The following is a 22314-nucleotide window of genomic DNA, read 5'->3' as shown; positions in this document are numbered from 1 at the left end:
ATTGATGAATGTATATAATTTTTCTGAAATTATAGTAAAAAATTCTATTATTATTGTGATGGAGAATAAATGCATGTCATATTATACATAAAGTAACTGAACTAAAATACATAACAATACAAACTGTTCTTCGACTCTATTTTAGTTACTATTGATATGAAACAAAACAAAAATGTCACATGAATTTTCATTTATTATAATTTCTTTCTAAATCTATCTTGATATTTCAATTAAAAAATGACTCTAGTTTCAATCTCCTTTTTCTGAATTATCTAAAACTTTCATGAAAGTTAAAATAGGAATTCCTGTTTTCAAATTGTACGGGGGTGTTGTTTATTATAATTTTTTCTTTCCTATTTTTCTCTATCAATATATCTTAATGAAATTAAATTTTAAAGTTGTGGTTTTTTATTTTAAAAAAAGAAGAATAATTAATTAATAGTAGCATAAGCTTTATATGTGATCCAGCCAACTCTTAAAAATCATTGTATGAGAGACTAGGTAGAAAAGGAACTTTGCCACCACTATAACTTTTTTCTTATCTTCCTTATTGTTCCTTTGTCATCATATTAACAACCAAATAAAGATGCAATAAAGTGATTTTTTTTTTATTCCTTTGGCTTTTCGTTTGAGTTAAAAAACAAGATATTGTTGCATCTTACTATGATATTCTCATCATGATTCGTAAGTAGTAAGAGAAACATTTTAAGTATTTTGGTATTTGATGTGTATAATAATTTTAGTCATTAATTTTAACTATATATTTTTAATTGAAATTAATAATTAAAATCAATAGAATACTAGTATTTTTATCTATAATAACATTAGAGAAATATACATTTTTTAAAATTACGGTCCACTTTGTTTTGATAGTATAGATTATGCATGGCACAAAAGATTTATAAAATCAAATTAATTTTACAAAAAAAGTCGTAGATTGACAAAAATCTCTGGCTAAAAGGACCAAAGTATCTATAGATAAAAAATCAAATAATAAAATTTTTAGTTATTAATTTTATATGAAAAAGTCTAATTTTTTATTAATAATTAATTTTAACATTCGTTATCTAAAATTTGAAATAATTTAACGTGTATGCTTTTACATTTAATTAGGTATTAAACCTATTGCACAAATAAAAATAATTAATTTTTATACTTGTTATTTAAAAATAATATTTTTTCTCTCTATGTATATAAAAATATAATTAGATATTAGCATAAAAAAATTATACTGGTAGTTATAAAATTAACTCAAAATTAATTTTTTTAAAACAATTGAATATTAATTCTAACTTTTAATTATAACATTAGTATTCTCTTCAAATTATATGTAATAAATATTTGAAAGAAGAGAAACGAAAATATAGATTAGAAAGATAAACGGTGAAAATTTAAAACTAAATAAAAAATTAAAAAATATATATAATAATAATAATAATTTTTTATTTAAATTATATTATTTTGTTAATTTTATTTTCTGTAGAACAGAAAAGTAGAAAAAAAATAGAAAATGAGAGAAAAAAGAAAAAAAGATAAAGATAAAAAAAAGAGTGAGAGTGAAAGTTTGTTAATTTTGGAAGAAAAAATTTTATTTTAATTGTAATAAAAAAATATCGGATGACATATTTTAATTTGTCAAATTACTAATATGAAATATAAATTATATATAGAGTAAAAATGGTTGAGAAAAATAGAAAAAAATTGAGAGATGTAGATGAGAGAATTTATGAAGGGAGTTTATTAATTTTTAAAAAAAATATATTTTCTCTCAATTTTAATAAGAGTGTCATGTGACACATTTGATTATTAAATTAGATAGTAATATAGGATACATAATATAAGTATTTCAATTTCAATTTTAATATTTTAATTTTAATGCAATTAAAAATATCATGTTGCACATTTTGATTGTCAAATTAGTAATTAGTCATTAATATTAATATTAATAATTAATAATGATATACAAAATAGATAGAGTGGTTGAAAGAATGAGAGAAATAGAGAAAGGAAGAGGAAGGAGGGGAGAACTCTTTAATTTTTGAGGAAAAAATTTTATTTTAATTACAATGAGGGAGTGACATGTGGCACATTTTGATTATAAAATTAGTATCGAAGAGAGAAGAATTCATTAATTTTGGAGAAAAGATTTAATTTCAATTACAATGAGGAAGTGACATATGACACATGTTGGTTGTAAAATTAGTAAAGAGGAGAGGAGAATTCCTTAATTTTGGAGGGAAAGATTTGATTTCAATTGTAATAAGAAAGTGACATGTGGCACATTTTGGTTGTAAAATTAGAAATATATAATAGAATATAATAGATAATAGAATATATAATAGATAATAGATTTAGAATATTAGAATACTTAAATCGGTAATATTTTATGTATAAGTATTTTTGGTAATCAAGTCCAATTAAATTGATACAAATCCAAAAAAAAAAAGAAGCGTGCGACCATGATGTGATTCTTTGTTTTTGCGTTTTTTCAGTATAGAAATTTTGTTACAAAGCACACAAATTTTATTACAAAGAGCACATAAATTTTTACACCCAGTACTAAAAATTTTGTACATAGTACATAACTTTTTTTACATGACATAAAAATTTATTAATATAGTACATAATTTTTCTATGTTGTGTATTAATATCTTTCTTAAACATATATAGAAGAAGAAGGAAAAGATGATGATGATGACGATGATAACAAAAGAGATTGAGAGAAAAAAAAAATAAAAAAATTAAACAAAAAACTAAGAAAGAAGATGAAGAATGAAAAAGAAAAAAAAAGTAAAAGAAATTAAATAACAACAATAACAAAGTAGTGGCGACAATAACAACGATGACGACAGAATTGTTGAAGAAAGAAGCGCAAAAAAAAAGAAAAAAGAAGTGCGAAGAAAAACAATGGCAATAATAACAAAAGAAAAGAGAAAAAAGGAAGAGGATGAGAAAAAAGAAGCTACAGAAACAAATGTACATATATTTACAGAAAAAGTGCACACTATAACTTAATTAAAAATTTAATTTAAAAATAATTGTGTAAGTGTGACTTTCTTGTAATGAAAGTGCATTTTGTAATTAAAAATATTAGTAATAATATTATTATCTGATGAGGAGGTTATTTAGGAGATTCAAATTCAGTCATATAGTGACAGGAACTAAGATTATGAAAAGGATAAGGGATCGGATGATACTTTAGTCTTAAACTTGTGAATAAAGATAAAGATGATACCCTAGTTACTACGCGCAAGCTGGAACTAAACTAATCTCTGCTTCTCATCACATAGTAACTTTCCTGTTTATTTGCTAGATTCATTTGCAACTTAATATATATGAATTCATTAGCAATATAATTTAATGTATTTAGACACAACTTGCATCCAAATATCTTAAACTACAAATAAATTTAAAGAGTAAAAGACACAATTAGTATCAAAGGATAAGAAGTATTATCTTGAGACAATTCTTATACATATACCTTATTTAACAGTTAAATTTTACATAGACAAAATGCTTTACTTAGGTGAATAGTAAAATAAATGTGCTAGTATTCAATTTAGTTCTCGTAAATATATAATATATAACTAATTTTATAATAAAAATATATCACGTGTTATTCTCTCATTATAATTGGAATAAAATATTTTTTAAAATTAAAGAGTTTTCTCTTTTTCTCTTTGTAAAATCCGGTTAATTAATGACTAATTAGCCCATAAATGAGAATTTATTTTAGAATGTCAAAAAATGTTATTTTTATGGCTTAATATGATAGAGGAGATTGAGACGAGAATTTCGATACCAATTTTGTAGAAATCGGACCAAGACTGGACCGAACGGGCCAAACCGGGCCAACCGGACCCATATTGGGCCCTTGACCCAACCAAACTAAACCTAAAACCCTAATTTTCAGTGCTCTCTCTCCTCACAAAGCACTTATTCAAGCTGAAAATGGAGGCACAAGGGGGAAGAATACTCTCTCAAGTTCTAACCCTTAGTTGATCTTCAAACCACCATAACTTTTTATCTAGAGTTTCGATTGTCGCATCGTTTGCGGTCATGCGTTCACCGCGAAGAGCTCTACAAAATCCACTACATTGTTCTTGAGGTAAGCCATGATTTTGGTTCAGTTCTTCATCCCTTAATTTCGAATTTTATGGAGAAAAGTGTTGAGATTTTGGACTCTTTGATGTTATAGGACCCAACTCTCTTGAAGAAGAAGATTAATCTTGTCTCCTTGAACATTGGGTATGGTAAGATTCTCAACCTTAGTGTAATTTATTGTTCTATGATGTTTGGGTATTGAGATATTGTGTTTGGATATGATGATTGTGGCTTAGGTAGTGTGTATGTGAATATTGGAGCTTGATTGAGATTTTGAAAAGTTTGAAAAGGGGCTTTGGTGTGCAAAAATCTGTTCTTGGAGGTGTTGAGACCTTGAGAGCTTGTGGAAAAGTGGTTTGGAAATGCTCCGGTTAGCAGGAGAAATCGACTAAGGTATGGTCTCGGTTTCTTATATCTAAAATGTAATGTGGTGTGAAAACTTAGGCTAGAGGCCCTAAGATAGAATTTGAATGGTTGATGTTGTTGAATGGTTGAAATAAATTGTGTGGTCATATATGTGATTATGAATAATGATGTTTTGATGGTGTGATGCATGAGAGATATGCATGTTTTGATATATGACTAATGATTGATTGAGGTTGAATTGTGGGTGAAGCCATATTGATGGTGAGGGTGGTATTGATTGTGTATATTGATGGTTGATTGGAAATGGTAATATTGGAATTGGGATGAGAAATTACGTATTATATAGTATTGTGTTTAAAGTTGGATTTCTTGAGTGAAATCGGTTAAAATAATGAATTTGGTGGGTTGTGATTTGATAGAAATGTCAATGTATGTATTGAGGAGGCTTGAAGTAATTTTTGGTATGTTTTGGTTGATTTTGAAAAAGGTTGGAATTGGCTTGTTTTGAAAATGGCACTTTGTGGTTTTGTATGAAAATGTGGTTTTTGGGCATACTTTGACAAGGCATAACTTGGACTCCCGATCCCCGATTTGTGCAAACTTTGTTTAGAAATGAAATTAGATCCGGGATGTTTATGCCATTCAAAAAATGGGCGAAAAATGATTTGAAACGAAGAAGTTATTCCCGTCGGAAGATTGGGGTTTGAAACTGTGAATTATGCAGCTTTTAACTTAGAAACATTTTTAGCAGAAAGCACTCCCACGCGTAGGCGTGGCCGATGCGTACGCATCGTTTTCAAAGTTTCACTACCCACGCGTGCGCGTGGCCCACGCGTGCGCGTGGCCCACGCGTACGCGTCGATGCGCCAAATTGGTTGTCCATCCAAAATTCCCGAGAGTTGTGCCTGAGTTGGGCTAGTTTTGTGCCTGGGGCGCAAAGCGCACCAACGCGTACGCGTGCGTGTGGAGGGACGCGTACGCGTCGATGTGTTTTGAGGCATTCCACGCGTGCACGTGGGCGACGCGCACGCGTGACCCTATTTTCATCCCAAATTTGATTTTTGAGTTTCTAAAGCCAAATTTCATACTTCTGAGCTTCCGATCTCACGCCTTATGTCTTAAATCATTATGATAAGCCTAGCAATGGTAAGAAGCTAGGGGATGCGGTAACTTGTGAATGAAGAAAGGGGAAAATTTATAATCAACGATGGTCAAAGATGATTATACGAGATACGGAGGATGGCGGTGGAAGTGCTGTATGTGCCATGAGCCGAAGGGCTGTATTTATTAATAAATTGGCTGGTTCTGGATTGAACTAAGAGCCGGATAGCTGAGTTATTGCCGAGTTACGGCGGAGCCATTATTGATTATGGCCGAGTATGATTGCATATATGCGTATTGAATGAAATGTGAATGTTGCACTTCCACTATCTGAGATACGAGTTTCCCTGGGTGAAAGCAATGACTAGCCACCATGTGCTTTAGGTGGAGACTCGATACTCTGCTGATCCTATGTCGTTAGTGTGGCCAGACACTGTGAAAGTTCCGGATGAACTCGCCCCCGTAAATATACACCAGTGAGGGTGTTGGATATGAATTATGATTTATGATTGAATATAACTCGAGTTGGGGATACACGACAGAGGGACAGTCCAATGATTAGCTACCAGGACTTGTCGAGTTGGCTATATAACCGACAGATGATATCATCAGTCATTAGGGACAGGCATTCATCATATGCATATTATGTGAATTGTTTGGAATTACCTAATTGACTGCATATTACTTGCTAATTGTCTAAATGTCGTATCTGCTCCTAATTGTATATATCCTTGTTTGATATAACTGTGTTTGCCATATTATATACTACTGCTGGCAGTTGGGAGGTCTGCAGGAATTGGAAAGAGAAGTATTAGTTAGACTGAAGATCTTTAGTCAGTTGCCCTTTATGGTTTAGCCTGTTTATAAGCTTTGATTTTATATGGTGGAAGTTCTAGGATTGCCTTCGGCTTTCCCAGGACATTACATGTTAGATATGTGGGCACTGTTACCATACTGAGAACCTCTAGTTCTCATCCATGCGGATTTTGTGATTTTCATATGCAAGACGTGAGGCTTCTCGCTGAGGCATGCTGGAGACTTCTGGACTTAGTGAAGATCCTTGTTCTCGGGACTTTATTTTTGGTCTTATGTTTTTACTTAGATACTTTTATCTCCACTAAATAATGTATATAAATATACTGTTTTGACTCCTCTTAGAGGTTGTTTTGGGGAATAGGTTTTGTATTTTGTCCTTTGGGTTTCCTTTGGGTTTCTTGCTTAATACATATTTGTATATACTTCTATGCTCGGACCGGTTTTTTTCATAACCGGATTTTGAGTTTTGGATATTTGTGTTTTTGGCACTCTTGTGATATATTCTTGCGTTTGCTTATTCTTTATCTATTTCGTTACGCTAGCGCGGAGTGTTGTGCTTTTCGAGTTGCAGTTTTGATTTACCCCTTTTTCCTTCAAAGGCTCCTAGTTATAAACATTCTTCACAATACTATGTGTACTAAATTTTATTTTTAGAGGTCTTAATACCTCGCCACCTCTGTCTTATGACTTAAGCATAAGACTTTGTGTGGTAGGGTGTTACATTATGGTATCAGAGCAGTTCGTTTCTGTAGAGCCTGAGGGACGGACTGACTATGCTTCTGTGCATTCTCTGTATGTGTGTTATGTGCTATTAGGATATCTAATTGATATAACTGGCATAAACGTTCATGAGCATGCATTTGGGACTTTGAAGCACTAGACTTCCGATATTGAGAATGATCAACTTAATATCGATTGTTTGATGTGTATAGGAACCAGATGGTGCCTCGTGGATGCAGTCGATGTCACGGGAGAGGTCGTACTATTACTCAGGGACCGGGAGCTAACCCGAATAACCCGGTAGATTTCATGGCGGCGTTGGAGAATATGGCTGCTGCTATGCAGGCCACTGCTGCGGCCCTTGGACAATAGATGAACAACCATGGCAATGACGGAAGTGGAGCTCAGGGCCCGATGACACTGGCAACCTTCTTGAAGGTTAATCCACCTAAATTCAAGGGAACCACTAGCCCGACTGAAGCTGATACCTGGTTTCAGGCGATGGAGCGAGCATTGCAAGCGCAGACTGTACCTGAAGGACAGTATTTTGAATTTGCTACCTATCTGCTCACTGGTGAAGCATCGCATTGGTGGCAACGAGTCCAATGTCTCCTACAGCAGGGTGATGACCCTATCACCTGGGATGCCTTCCAGGATGAGTTCTATAAGAAGTACTTTCCGAATTCGGCCAGGACGGCCAAGGAACTCGAGCTACTGCAGCTGAAGCAGGGTGCCATATCCGTATCTGAGTATACTGACAAGTTTGAGGAGCTATTCAGGTTTTTCCGTATGTGTCAGGGAGCTCTGGGAGACTTTAAGGAATGGAAGTGTATTAAGTATGAGGGAGGACTCCAGAGCGATATCTTTAGCTCAGTGGGACCAATGGAGATCAGAACTTTCTCAGAGTTGGTAAACAAGTGTAGGGTTGCTGAAGAGTGTGTGAAAAAGGCAGCTGCTAAGAGAGGAAGCCATAAGGGACCATTCCCACAGAACCGAGGGAAGAACTTTGCACCTAGAGGTCCGCCTTTCAAGCGGGGAGGCTCTTCAGGAGGCCCAACAACAACAACTCCCAAGGAAAGAGATTTGGAAAACAGCCACAGAATGAGCCGGCTTGTGCTAGGTGTGGAAGTCACCATCCGGGAGCCCCGTGCAAGGCCAGATGGGGTTTGTGCTATTCTTGTGGTAAGGCGGGCATAAAGCCGCCAACTGTCCAGAGAAGCAGAAGCAAGGTGCAGGAAAAGCACAGCAGTCTGGTCGGGTGTTCACCACCTCAGATATAGGTGCCGAGGGATCCGAGACACTTATCCAAGGTAACTGTGAAATGGCTGGTCAAGTTTTAAATACTTTATTTGATTCGAGAGCAACACATTCATTCATTGCATTCGAAAAAGCTCATGAGTTAGGATTGAAGATTGTAGTTTTAGGTTATGACCTAAAGGTGTATAATGCCACCCATGAAGCCATGATAACTAGGCTAGGATGCCCACAAGTTTCATTTAGGGTCCAGCAACATGATTTTGTTCATGATATAATCTGTTTGCCGATGACCGGTCTTGATCTTATCTTGGGTTTGGACTGGTTATCTAAGAACCATGTTCTGCTCGACTGTTCTGCAAAATCGGTGTACTTTATACCGGAAGATAAAGAAGGTCCAGTTGTGTTGAATAGTTATTACTTGAACTCTATGATGGTGAATTGTTCTAGAACCGAATGTCAGGATATTTTGTTGTTAACTGTGGGTGTTTCGGGTGATGATCAAAGATTGGAGCAGATTCCGATTGTGTGTGAGTTTCCGGAGGTGTTTCCTGACAATATTGATGAGTTTCCACCTAACCAAGAGGTTGAGTTTGCTATTGAGCTGGTGCCAGGGGCAGGGCCAATCTCGAGTGCTCCTTATAGGATGTCATCACTGGAAATGGCCGAGCTAAAGTCTCAATTAGAGGATCTGTTGGGTAAGAACTTCATCCGACCAAGTGTTTCTCTGTGGAGAGCACCAGTGTTGCTGGTGAAGAAGAAAGACGGGAGTATGCGACTCTGTATGGATTATAGGCAGCTGTACAAGGTCACAATAAAGAATAAGTATCCACTGCCGAGGATTGACGATCTCATGGATCAGTTACAAGGAGCTGGGATTTTCTCCAAGATCGATTTGCGATCCGGTTATCACCAGATAAGGGTGAGAGGTGAGGACATCCCTAAGACCGCTTTCAAGACTAGTTATGGTCATTACGAGTACACTGTAATGTCTTTTGGGTTGACAAACGCTCATGCAGTGTTTATGGATTATATAAACAAAGTTTTCCATCCGTTTCTGGATAAATTCGTTGTTGTCTTCATTGACGACATACTGATTTATTCCAAGACTGAAGAAGAGCATGTGGAACACTTGAGGACCGTGTTGTAGATACTGAAGGAAAAGAAAATTTATGCGAAGCTGTCTAAATGTGAATTCTTGACGAGTGAGGTGAAGTTTCTGGGTCACGTGGTGAGTAAACAGGGGATAGCTGTAGATCCTTCTAAGGTGGAGGCAGTGATGGAGTGGAGGCAACTAACTTCAATTACTGAGATAAGGAGTTTTCTGGGCTTAGCTGGCTACTACCGAAGATTCATTAAGGGATTTTCACAAATAGCCTTGCCATTGACAAAGTTAACCCGCAAGGATGCGCCGTTTGTTTGGACTCCTGAGTGTGAGGAAAGTTTTCAAACGTTAAAGTGAAAGTTGACCACTGCACCTGTGTTGGTGTTACCTGAGCCGAACGAACCATTTGAGGTGTACTGTGATGCCTCACTAAAGGGGCTAGGGTGCGTGTTGATGCAGCATCATAATGTGGTGGCCTATGCCTCACGACAGTTGAGACCTCATGAAGCTAATTACCCTATGCACGATTTGGAACTTGCTGCAGTTGTGTTTGCCTTGAAGGTGTGGAGGCATTATCTCTATGGGGTTAAGTTCTAAGTTTTCTCTGATCACAAGAGTTTGAAATATCTCTTTGATCAGAAAGAACTTAATATGCGGCAGAGGAGGTGGATGGAATTTCTGAAGGACTACGACTATGAGTTGAATTACCATCCGGGGAAAGCTAATGTAGTGGCGGATGCGTTAAGTCGGAAGTCGTTGTATGCGACTTGGATGATGCTTCAAGAAGAGAAGTTACTCAAGGAATTCGAGAGTCTGAAGATTGGTGTTCAAGAAGTGTCTGGAACTCTATGTCTGAGTCGATTGCAGATCTCAAGCGACTTTAAATCCGAACTCCTAAAGGCTCATGAAAACGATGACGTGTTACCGAAAGTGTTGCCAGCTATTGAGCAAGGAAAGCGGTGGAGAGTGTCAGAGGATTAGGATGGACTATGGAGATTCAAGGATAGGATCATTGTGCCGGATGTTGGCACTTTGCGGCAAGATATCTTAAGGGAAGCACACAAAAGTGGATTCTTTATTCATCCGGGAAGTACTAAGATATACCATTATTTAAAGGCGATATTTTGGTGGCCGGGTATGAAGAATGATGTGGCAGAGTTCGTCTCAAAGTGCTTAACTTGTCAGAAGGTGAAGATTGAACACCAGAGACCTTCCAGGATGTTGCAACCTTTAGAGGTTCTGCAATGGAAGTGGGAAAGCATTGCGATGGACTTTGTGTCGGGATTGCCAAGGACTAGGACTGGTTTTGATGCTGTCTGGGTGATCATGGACCGACTGATAAAGTCAGCTCACTTTTTATCCATTCGGATGAATTACACTCTTGAGGAGTTAGCACGGTTATACATAAAGGAGATTGTGAGACTTCATGGTGTGCCTACTACTATAATTTCTGATAGAGATCCTCGTTTCACTTCGAGAGTTTGGGGTAAATTTTAGAAGGCTTTCGAAACCCGATTAAGCTTGAGCACGGCTTCCCATCCTCAAAGAGATGGTTAATCCGAGAGGACGATCCAAACACTGAAATGTATGTTGAGGGCTTGTGTTTTGGACCAACCGGTGAGTGGGATCGGTATATGCCGTTAGTAGAGTTTGCATACAATAATAGCTATCATGCGAGCATCGGAATGGCTCCATGTGAGGCTTTGTACGGGAGGAAATGTCAATCTCTGCTATGTTGGTATGAAGCTGGAGAGAAAAGCTTGTTGGGGCCGAAGATGATAGCTGAGACCACCGAACAAGTCAAGAAAATCCGAGATAGGATACTCACTACGCAGAGCCATCAGAAAAGTTATGCCGATCAGAGGCGAAAGCCCTTGAAATTTAAGGAAGGAGACCATGTTTTCCTCAAAGTTACTCCAACCACAAGAGTAGGTAGGGCAATTAAAGTAAAGAAGTTGAATCATCAATATATCAGTCTGTTTCAGATCTTGGAGAGGGTTGGACCGATGACGTATTGGATGGCTCTACCACCCAACCTTTCAAACCTGCACGACGTATTTCATGTGTCGCAGCTTCGGAAGTATACTCCTGATGCTAGCCATGTGTTAGAACCTGAATCGGTTCAGTTAAAAGAAGACCTGACGCTTCCGGTGACTCCAGTCAGAATTGACGAACTAGTGTCAAACGGTTGCATGGAAAAGAGGTTTCGTTAGTCAAAGTGGCATGGAGTTGAGAAGGTGTTGAGGAACACACTTGGGAACTTGAGTCGGAGATGCGAACTGATTACTCGCACTTACTCTCAGGTAATTGAATTTGAATTTTGTGGGCAAAATTCCCAACTAGGTGGGTAGAATATAAAACCCGGTTAATTAATGACTAATTAGCCCATAAATGAGAATTTATTTTAGAAAGCCAAAAAATGTGATTTTTATGGCTTAATATGATAGAGGAGATTGAGACGAGAATTTCGATATCAATTTTGTAGAAATCGGACCAAGATTGGACCGTACGGGCCAAACCGAGCCAACCGGACCCATATTAGGCCCTTGACCCAACCAAACTAAACCTAAAACCCTAATTTTCAGCACTCTCTCTCCTCACTAAGCACTCATTCACGTTGAAAATGGAGGTACAAGGGGGAAGAACACTCTCTCAAGTTCTAACCCTTGGTTGATCTTCAAACCACCATAACTTTTGATCTAGAGCTCCGATTGCCGCACCATTTACGGCCACGCGTTCACCTCGAAGAGCTCTACAAAATCCACTACTTTATTCTTGAGGTAAGTCACGATTTGGGTTCAGTTCTTCATCCCTTAATTTCGAATGAAAAAAAGTGTTAGATTTTGGGCTCTTTGATGTTATAGGACCCAACTCTCTTGAAGAAAAAGATTAATCTTGTCTCCTTGAACCTTGGGTGTGGTAAGATTCTCAACCCTAGTATAATTTGTTGTTCTATGATGTTTGGGTATTGAGATGTTATGTTTAGGGATGATGATTGTGGCTTAGGTACTGTGTATGTGAATATTGGAGCTTGATTGAGATTTTGGAAACCTTGAAAAGGGGCTTTGGTGTGAAAAAATCTGTTCTTGGAGGTGTTGAGACCTTGAGAGCTTGTGGAAAAGTGGTTTGGAAGTGCTCCGGTTAAGCGGGAGAAATCGGCTAAGGTATGGTCTCGGTTTCCTGTATCTAAAATGTAATGTGGTGTGAAAACTTAGGCTAGAGGCCCTAAGATAGGATTTGAATGGTTGATGTTGTTGAATAGTTGAAATAAATTGTGTGGTCATGTATGTGATTATGAATAATGATGTTTTGATGGTGTGATGCATGAGAGATATGCATGTTTTGATATATGACTAATGATTGATTGAGGTTGATTTGTAGGTAAAGCCATATTGATGGTGAGGGTGGTATTGATTGTGTGTATTGATGGTTGATTGGAAATGGTAATGTTGGAATTGGGATGAGAAATTATGTATTATATGGTATTGTGTTTAAAGTTGGATTTCTTGAGTGAAATCGATTAAAATAATGAATTTGGTGGGTTGTGATTTAATAGATATGTCAATGTATGAGTTGAGGAGGCTTGAAGTGATTTTTGGTATGTTGTGGTTTATTTTGAAAAGGGTTGGAATTGGCTTATTTTGAAAATGGCACTTTGTAGTTTTGTATGAAAATGTGGTTTTTGGGCATACTTTGACGAGGCATAACTTGGAGGTTATGCCCCACATCAGGAGGTTATGCCCCAGATAGAGGCTGCAGATCCGGAGATCCCGCTCCAGTCCGTCCCACCTCCACAGCAGCCAGACCCCCAGCCCACCACCGCCACAGAGACCCCAGCTACCATCCCTACCAGTGATGACACTCCTTCACACCAGGCTTGATTGAGCATCGAGGACGATGTTTCATTTTAAGTGTGGGGAGGTCGCCATCTCTGGCGTTTATTTTGGTGAACCACTACATACTTTTTCTTTTATTTTGGATATTTTTCTGTATTTTTCTCTTTTTCTTTTATTGTTATTTTCTGAGTACTTATACATTGCTACTTGTGTATTTTACTCTATTTTCTGCATTTTGCATCTTTAGTTCATATCTTAGTTATTTAGTTCATTTTAGTTATTTAGTTTAGTTTGCAATTCTGATTTATTAGTGGATTAATTAGTATAGTTTACCCTTTTTAGCATAAGATAGTGTAGTTTAAATAGAAAAATATAGAAAGGAAGTAAACTAGAAACTTTAACAGAATCAAAACAACCCACACCTTGTATATATAGCATTACATGTTAGTTGACAACATTTCATCAAGGAGGAACATTAAAACTTTAAAAGCTACCCTAAATAATTTTTTCAAGAGAATAATGGGAATTTTTAACTAATCCTGCATACAATATATGAATGATATATGATGCTTGAGTTAGAGAACACACAGCCTGTGAGTCTTGAGCTTAAATTGTATGGTTGCATTCAAACCATAATTTCATTTCTGTGTGTCACATTTCTTTTTATTCTGATGTTCTTTACTTTGCTTTAATTTATATGTCCAATTATAGAATATAGAATAAGATACATACCAAGAGAATGATTGAGGCCATCATTTGATTTTAGCTCACTTACCCCAAATTAGCCTACCTTTTATATTACCCTTGTTAGCCCCCTTGAGCCTTTCAAAACCCCTTTATTCTATTTAGCCAAATTACTAGCCTTAAGCAGAAAAACAAAATAAAATCCCAAGTGAATCCTTGGTTAGCTTAAGATAGAAAATTATAAATAGAGTTAAATACGGGAAACCTTTTGGGAACATGGATAATAGAAACAAAAAGGTAGAAAAGTAAAAGGGAATAAAATAAAATTTGGGAAGCATGCTCATGAGAAAATCTAAATGATTCAATTATCATGTGCATCAGTTATAAAAAAAAAAAAAGAAATTTCCCAATGAAAACAATGCACATGAAATAAAAATAAAAAGTAAAACATGAGCATGTAACAATAAGTGGGAAATTATGGGAAATTAGGTAAAGAAATTTTACTTTGCTAGATATGTATGTTAGGTGAGATCTTAGTCTAATTAAGGATTCACTTATTAGCTCACTTAACCCTATACATAAATTCTTACCCTTACCTTGGCCCCATTACAACCTTAATTAAGACCTCATGACTTTTTGGTATGACTATATTCTATAATTGTTGATTGGTTAGATGAAAAATAAAGCTGTAAGAAATTAAGAATAAAAAGAAAAATAGAGTGAATAAACCCAATAAACACTGAGTGACCAGAGAGTAAACACAAAATCCAGTGAGGGTTCAATAACTCATCAACATATATCTGTGCTCAAAATTTACTAATTGTTTTGCAAGTTTGTACAATGTTTCCTTTCCCATCTCATTTGCTAAAGTGCTTTATTATTTAAGGGTTGGCTATATATATATACACACAACTCCTTGAGAATGTGAATTAACTTAGCTACATATAAGCTTTATATATGAGTGGATGAATTAGAATTGCATGACTCATTAGGTAGATGCATTTAGCATAGGTTGCATTTCATAACATTCCATCACTTTAACCTTAATTATTTACCTTGGATTTAGCATGAGGACATGCTAGTGTTTAAGTGTGGGAAGGTTGATAAACCCATATTTCATGAGTTCTTTTGTGCTTAATTAAAGTGATTTATTCAACTCTTCACCTACTTATTCACATTAATTGCATAGTTTTACTTTCCCTTCCTTATTATGTCATATAATGAAAAACATGTTTCCTAAGCTTTAAAAATTAATTATTTTAATTACATTTATTTCCGTTCGATGCCGTGATTAGTGTGTTGAGTAGTTTCAGATTTTCTAAGGCTGAACGACTTAAAGGATGAAAAAGGAAACATGCTAGGATGGAAGGAGGAAGCAAGACGGAGCTTTAAAGAAACTGGTATCCACGCGATCGCATGGATGATGCGATCGCGTGCCAAGCACGAATCAGCAGTGACGCGGCCGCATGACTGACGCGACCGCGCGCCTTAAGCAGAACGCACATGACGCGGTCGCATGACTGACGCGACCGCGTGGCAAGGAAAAGATCCAATTGACGCGACCGCGTGACAGAGGCCACGCACCAGAAATTGCAGAAAACGCTCATAACGAGTTCTGAGGCCCTTTTTGGCCCAAATCCAAGTCCAGAAGGCATAGACCAGAGGTTATGAAGTGAGGGAATGCATCCATTCAGAGGGAGCTCGCATATTTTCACCTTTCAATGATTTAGATTTAGTTGAGAGGGAGATCTTCTCTCTCTCTCTTTTAGGATTTAGGATTTCTTCTTGTTTTAAGAGTAACTCTGGATCCAGGTTTAATTTTATTTTAATATTACTTCTCTTTATTTATTCCAATATTTGAATTGATTATTATTATTTGTGAATTATTCCATGTTACAGATTTCTATTTGAATTAATGATAATTGAGGTATTTTCAGTTTATGATTGTTCTCTTTGACTTAAGTTACCATTGCTTCCCATCTAAAGATATTTTTACTATTATTCCAGCAACTTTACTTTTTTCCCTTTTGGTTCTGGTTAAGAATTTAGTAACTCAACAGTTATTAAACTCAATACAATTGATAATCGTGATCTTGCTAATTGAGCTGAACTTAAATAATCCCAACCTTTTCTTAGGAAATAATTAGGATTCAAAGGTCAACATAATTAGTCCCTTGACTTTCCTTTGCTCTGGTAAAGGTTGACCAAGTGGAGTTTAGATTCAACTTTCATTATTGTTGAGAGAGATAACTATGTTGGACCTCTAATTTCTCTACCTTACTAAAAGTCGCTTTACAGTTATTATTTATTCTTAATTGTCATTTAATTCACTCGTCATTCAGATTACTTGCTTCTCACCTTCTAAACCCCGATTATAACCTTTATAGCCAATAATAAGAACATACTTCCTCGCAGTTCCTTGAGAAGACGACCCGAGGTTTGAATACTCAGTTAACAATTTTTAAAGGGGTTTGTTACTCATGACAACCAATACGTTTGTACGAAGGGATTTTTGCCGGTTTAGAAACTATATCTACAACGCAACCGTTTTTATGAATTTCTTTACTGACAAAAAAATCTGACGTCAACATGCTAATGTTTAAGTGTGGGGAGGTTGATAAACCATTATTTTATGATTTATATTGTGTTTAATTGTGTGGTTTTATCAAGTCATCACCCACTTATTCATATGATTAGCATGATATTACAAGTCCTTCCCAAAATTGTTCCATGGTTGAAAACTTGCTTCCTAAAGATCTTTTAATTGTATATTTTTATTCTCCTTTATACCATTCGATGCCGTGATCTGTGTATTAAGTATTTCAGGCTTCATAGGGCAGAAATGGCTTAGAGAATGGAGAGGAGGCTGACAAAAAATGGAAGGAACACAAAAAATTGAGGAGATCACCAGCGAGAAGCGACGCGGACGCATGGCTCACGCGACCGCGCGAAATGGAGGAAATCGCAGTGACGCGCTCGCGTGCCTGACGCGAATGCGTGAATTGGAAGCCACACGAGTGACGCGAATACGTGGACGACGCGCACGCGTGGCAAGGAAAAACGCTGGATGATGCGAACGCATGGATGACGCGATCGCGTGACGTGCGCGATCTGCAGAATTTGCAGAAATTGCTGGCGTGGATTCTGGGCCGCATTTCAACCCAGTTTTTTGCCCAGAAACGCAGATTAGAGCCAGGGAACATGCAGAGACCAGGGAGAGGACATTCATTCGGCATAATTTTGAGTTTTAGATCTGACTTTACTCCTCCTCTAGGTTTTCTCTCTACACATTCATAGTTCTTAGGATTTCGTTTTTATTGCTTTTAGATTGGGATATAGAGAAGAGTTATTACCTCTGCAAGACTTCATCTCTCTAGTTTGTTTTCTCTTTTTTTTTTACTTACTCTTTCATATCCTTAATTTATTCAAAGTTACCATTGGATTATTTTTAGAATTTATTAATACAAGAACTATTTTTATTTTTAATTGGTCTTTTTGATTATTATTTATCATGTCTTCCTTTATTTCCCTTTCTTATTTTGTGAAGTTTACATTCATGATGAGCGAGTAGTTCTTTAACTTGATTGGGAGTTGATTGAAAGGAGAACCTTGAGTTGGAATGCTCAAGAGTAAAATTGTAATTGGGTTTATTGTTGGATGGCTCTCTAGTCACTGACACTAATCCTTCCCTAGGGAGAGGATTAGAACTTGTGAATAGAAGTAGACTTCCAACTTACTTGACTTTCCTCTACCCAGTAAAGGATAACTAAGTAGAACAACCTTCAATTATCAATTGATCTTGGGAGAACTCCAACAAGGATAGAACTTCCGATTAATCTACTCCCGGTCAAGATCTTTATTTAAATTACATAAATTCTCTGATTTAATTTCCTGTTTATCAAACTTAAAACTATTAGGAAAACCTCTGATTGATAAAATAGCACATCTTTCTACAACTCGTTGGGAGACGACCTGGGATTCATACTCCCAGTATTTTAATTCTAATTTTGTGACAACCCTTCTAAATTGATAAGCAGATTTTTGTTGGTTAAGAACTGTACTTGCAACGTATCTCTCATATTAATTTCTTAATCTGCCAATTTTCGCCATGTCAATTTTTGGCGCCGTTGCCGGGGAGGTGCAATAGAGTGCTAATTTATTGATTGGAATTTATTTATTTGTATTTTATTTTATTTTATTTTTGTTATCATGAGCTATATGTCTCTTCCATTGAATGACACGTTCACTTCCTGATCCAAACTTGCCAGTATTTGATCCTGAGATTGAAAAAACTATTTCACGTATAAGGCAAGCTCGGCATCGGTTAGTCATCTCCGAGGACGAATCTGAAACGTCACTTAAGGAAGAAACAAGCTCCCTTCCTACTGATTCCGTTGATTTACGTGCAGGTAACATGGCAGCACCTAGGAGAGTTACTATCCAGGAAGTTGGAGCCCCAGATTTCACACTGCAACCGTTTCAAGCGCATCACCCAGCGGTGGCTATAGATTTTGAAATAAAGACTGCACTACTCAACTTGATGCCCAAGTTTCACGGCTTACCTGCTCAAGAGCCTATCAAGCACCTTAGGGATTTCCAGACAGCTTGTTCTACTGTTAAGCGTGATGGTGCTGATGAAACTTCTATTCTGTTAAAAGCCTTCCCATTCTCTCTTGAGGGAAAGGCAAGAGAGTGGTACTACACTCAATCCGGAGCAAATGTTTCTAACTGGAATACGCTTAGAAGAGAATTTTTGGAAAAATTCTTTCCAGCTGAAGTTACCGATAAACTGAGGAAAGACATTTCCATGATTGTTCAGGACAAATCCGAGACTCTCTACGAATACTGGGAGCGCTTCAACAATCTTCTGGAAGCATGTCCCTACCATATGATTGACAAGATAGTGTTGCTCGGCTACGTCACACAGGGCATGAAGCCTCAAGATAAGACCACATTGGAAGGTGCTAGCAATGGGTCTATGAAAAAGTACAAAACCACTCATGAGGCATGGCAATTGATCAGCGACTTAGCTGAATCTACTCGGAATCACAAGCAGAAATAAAGCCGGTCAAGAGTTGTTGCAGAGGTATCCTCTAGCAGAGAGACTACTGCTCTAACTCAGAGTATCTGTGAAATGACCAACTTACTAAAGCTGATGCAGTTGAGTCAACAACAAGCTCAGCAAGCTAAGCCTTCTCCACCACAGCAAAGCCAACAGTTGGTTCCACAAAGAGTATGTAGGATCTGTGCTGATTATAGTCATTATACTGATGAATGCCCACAGCTCCAGCAGGAAGACAACACTGTGGCAGCCACTCATAACTTCTATGACCGCCCCAATCAATGATACAATCAAGGTGGTAGCTACAACCATGGATGGCAGGACAATTCCAACCAAGGTTGGAGAGATAATTCTAACCAGGGTTGGAGGGACAATCATAACAGAAGAGGCAGAAATAACAATGGAAACCAGATGTGGAATAACAATAACAACATCAGACAACAGAATCAGAATCAGGCCTACAGAGCACCTCATCTAAGGCAGCCTCAAGCATCTCAGCAGACCCCTCAGATCACTTATCCCTCTTCATCTCCTAATGATGAGTTATTACACTCTATTGATCAGAGACAGCAGGTCATGGAAAACAACCTTACTTCTACTCAAAATGGTCTGAACTCTACCTTACAAGCTCTTGTCTCACAGATTGGATCACTAAATAACTCCACAGACCAACCTTCAAGCTCCGGTGGACTTCCTTCTCAACCCTTACCTAATCCCAAGGGTGGCATCAATGCCATTACTCTGAGATCTGGAACCACACTGTAGGAGAGGAACCAAGAGGAGCCAAGTCTACTAGAACACACCCCAGTTGAAGATGCAGTGGAAATGGAAGATGCTGAAGAGGAAGAGGACATATAGGACATAGTTGAAAAAGAGGAAACTCAACCACAGGGTGAAGCACCAAAGAATGTTGAAACTGCTGATAATACCCATCCTGTCCCCTTTCCACAACTCACAAGGAAGCCCAGGAAGTAGATGGAACTCAATCCCAAAATGGTAGAAATATTCAAAAAGGTTGAGGTAACCGTTCCCCTTTTTGATGTTATTCAACAGGTACCTAAATATGCGAAGTTTCTAAAGGATTTATGTATACATAAGGATAAAATTAATAAATTAGAAGCCATTCCTTTAGGTAGTTCTATCTCTGCTTTAATGGGAGGTATACCTGAAAAATGTAGTGATCCAGGTCTATGTATGGTTAATTGTACTATTGGAGGTATGATATTTTCTGACTGCATGTGTGATTTAGGAGCATGCGTTAGTATAATGCCTTTGTCTATATATAATGCTTTAAGGCTCCCTCCCTTAAAAAGGTCAGCAGCTCATTTTGTGTTAGCAGATAAAAGCATTATTACAGTGATTGGAGTTGCTGAAGACGTATTAGTGAGCATCAAGGAGCTCATATTTCCTATTGATTTCTATATCCTGAAAATGCCCCCTAATGACTCCGGGAGGCCATCATCAATTCTGCTTAGAAGACCATTCCTGAAGACTTCAAAGTTCAAGCTGGACGCATTTTCAGGAACTTATTCTTTTGAAATAGATGGCAGAATAGTAAAATTCAGTTTAAATTAAGCTATGAAGCACCCTTCAGAAGATCATTCTATCTCCCAGTGTGACATCATTGATGAAACCGTAGCTGAAGTTCACCAGGAAGAATTAGAAAAGAATTACATAGGGCAAGGTCCAAGTGTGGGGACATTCTCAGAGGACAATGAGAGCACTTTACCATTATCACAGCTCCGGATAATCCAGAGCTTGGCCATGAGCAGAAATTAGAATTAAAACCCCTCCCTCCACACCTTAAGTATGCTTACCTTGAGGACAAGCAGAAGTTTCCAGTTATTATTGCGAGGGAGCTCACTTCCTAACAAGAAGAACAGCTATTCAGTGTACTGAGAAAACATAAGAAAGCGATTGGATGGAGCTTGGCGGATATAGTGGGTATCAACCCTCAAGTTTGTGAGCACAGAATATTCTTAGAGGAGGGAGCAAAACCTGTCCGTCAACCTCAAAGGAGATTGAATCCCACCATCTTAGAAGTTGTCAAGAAGGAAGTGACCAGGCTACTTGAAGCAGATATCATTTATCCCATCTCAGATAGCAAATGAGTTAGCCTAGTACAAGTGGTGCCCAAGAAGTCTGGAGTCACAACAGTAAGAAATGAACAAGGAGAGCTTCTGACAACTAGAGTGTAGAATTCATGGAGAGTTTGCATTGACTATAGGCATCTCAACCAAGCCACTCGCAAGGATCATTACCCCTTGCCATTCATTGATCAGATGCTTGATCGTCTGTCAGGTAAATCCCATTACTGCTTTTTAGATGGTTATACAGGCTACTTTCAAATTCATATAGCCCCTGAGGATCAGGAAAAGACTACTTTTACATGTCCTTTTGGAACTTATGCTTATAAGAGAATGCCCTTTGGTTTATGCAATGCACCAGCTACTTTCCAAAGGTGCATGATGAGTCTTTTCTCTTACCTTATTGAGACTTGTATGGAAGTCTTTATGGATGACTTTTAGCGTATATGGTGATTCATTTAGCCTTTGCTTGGATAGTTTATCTAGAGTATTGGACAGGTGTGTTAGTTCAAACCTTGTTTTAAATTTTGAAAAGTGTCATTTTATGGTGAAACAAGGAATTGTTCTAGGGCATGTTATTTCTGATACTGGTATCTCTGTAGACCCAGCAAAGGTGAATGTTATTTCTAGTTTACCTTACCCCTCTTCCGTGAGGGAAGTCCGTTCGTTCCTTGGCCATGCAGGTTTTTACAGGAAATTCATTAAGGACTTCAGTAAGGTAGCATTACCTTTATCCAGATTGCTGCAGAAAGATATCGAGTTCGAGTTTAGTGAAGATTGTGAGCAAGCTTTTGATAAGCTGAAGACTGCCCTGACTCAAGCTCCAATTGTGAGAGGACCAGACTGGAGCCAGCCATTTGAAATCATATGCGATGCTTCCAATCATGCAGTAGGAGCAGCGCTGGCTCAGTGCGAAGGTAAGGACCCTTTCGTCATTGCTTATGCATCTAAAACTTTAGACGCTGCTCAATCTAATTACATTACTACTGAAAAAGAGCTCTTAGCTATTGTGTTCGCTCTGGATAAATTTCGAGCCTATTTACTTGGTACTAAAGTAGTAGTGTACTCAGACCACGCAGCTCTAAAGTACTTATTAGCTAAAAAGGAGTCCAAACCAAGGCTTATACGTTGGATACTGCTACTACAAGAATTTGATTTAGAAATTAAGGATAGGAGTGG

This window comes from Arachis ipaensis, chromosome B5 (assembly GCF_059453495.1).
Source record: "Arachis ipaensis isolate K30076 ecotype BB chromosome B5, ASM5945349v1, whole genome shotgun sequence".
Classification (NCBI taxonomy): Eukaryota; Viridiplantae; Streptophyta; class Magnoliopsida; order Fabales; family Fabaceae; genus Arachis; species Arachis ipaensis.
This window is presented reverse-complemented; position numbering follows the sequence as displayed.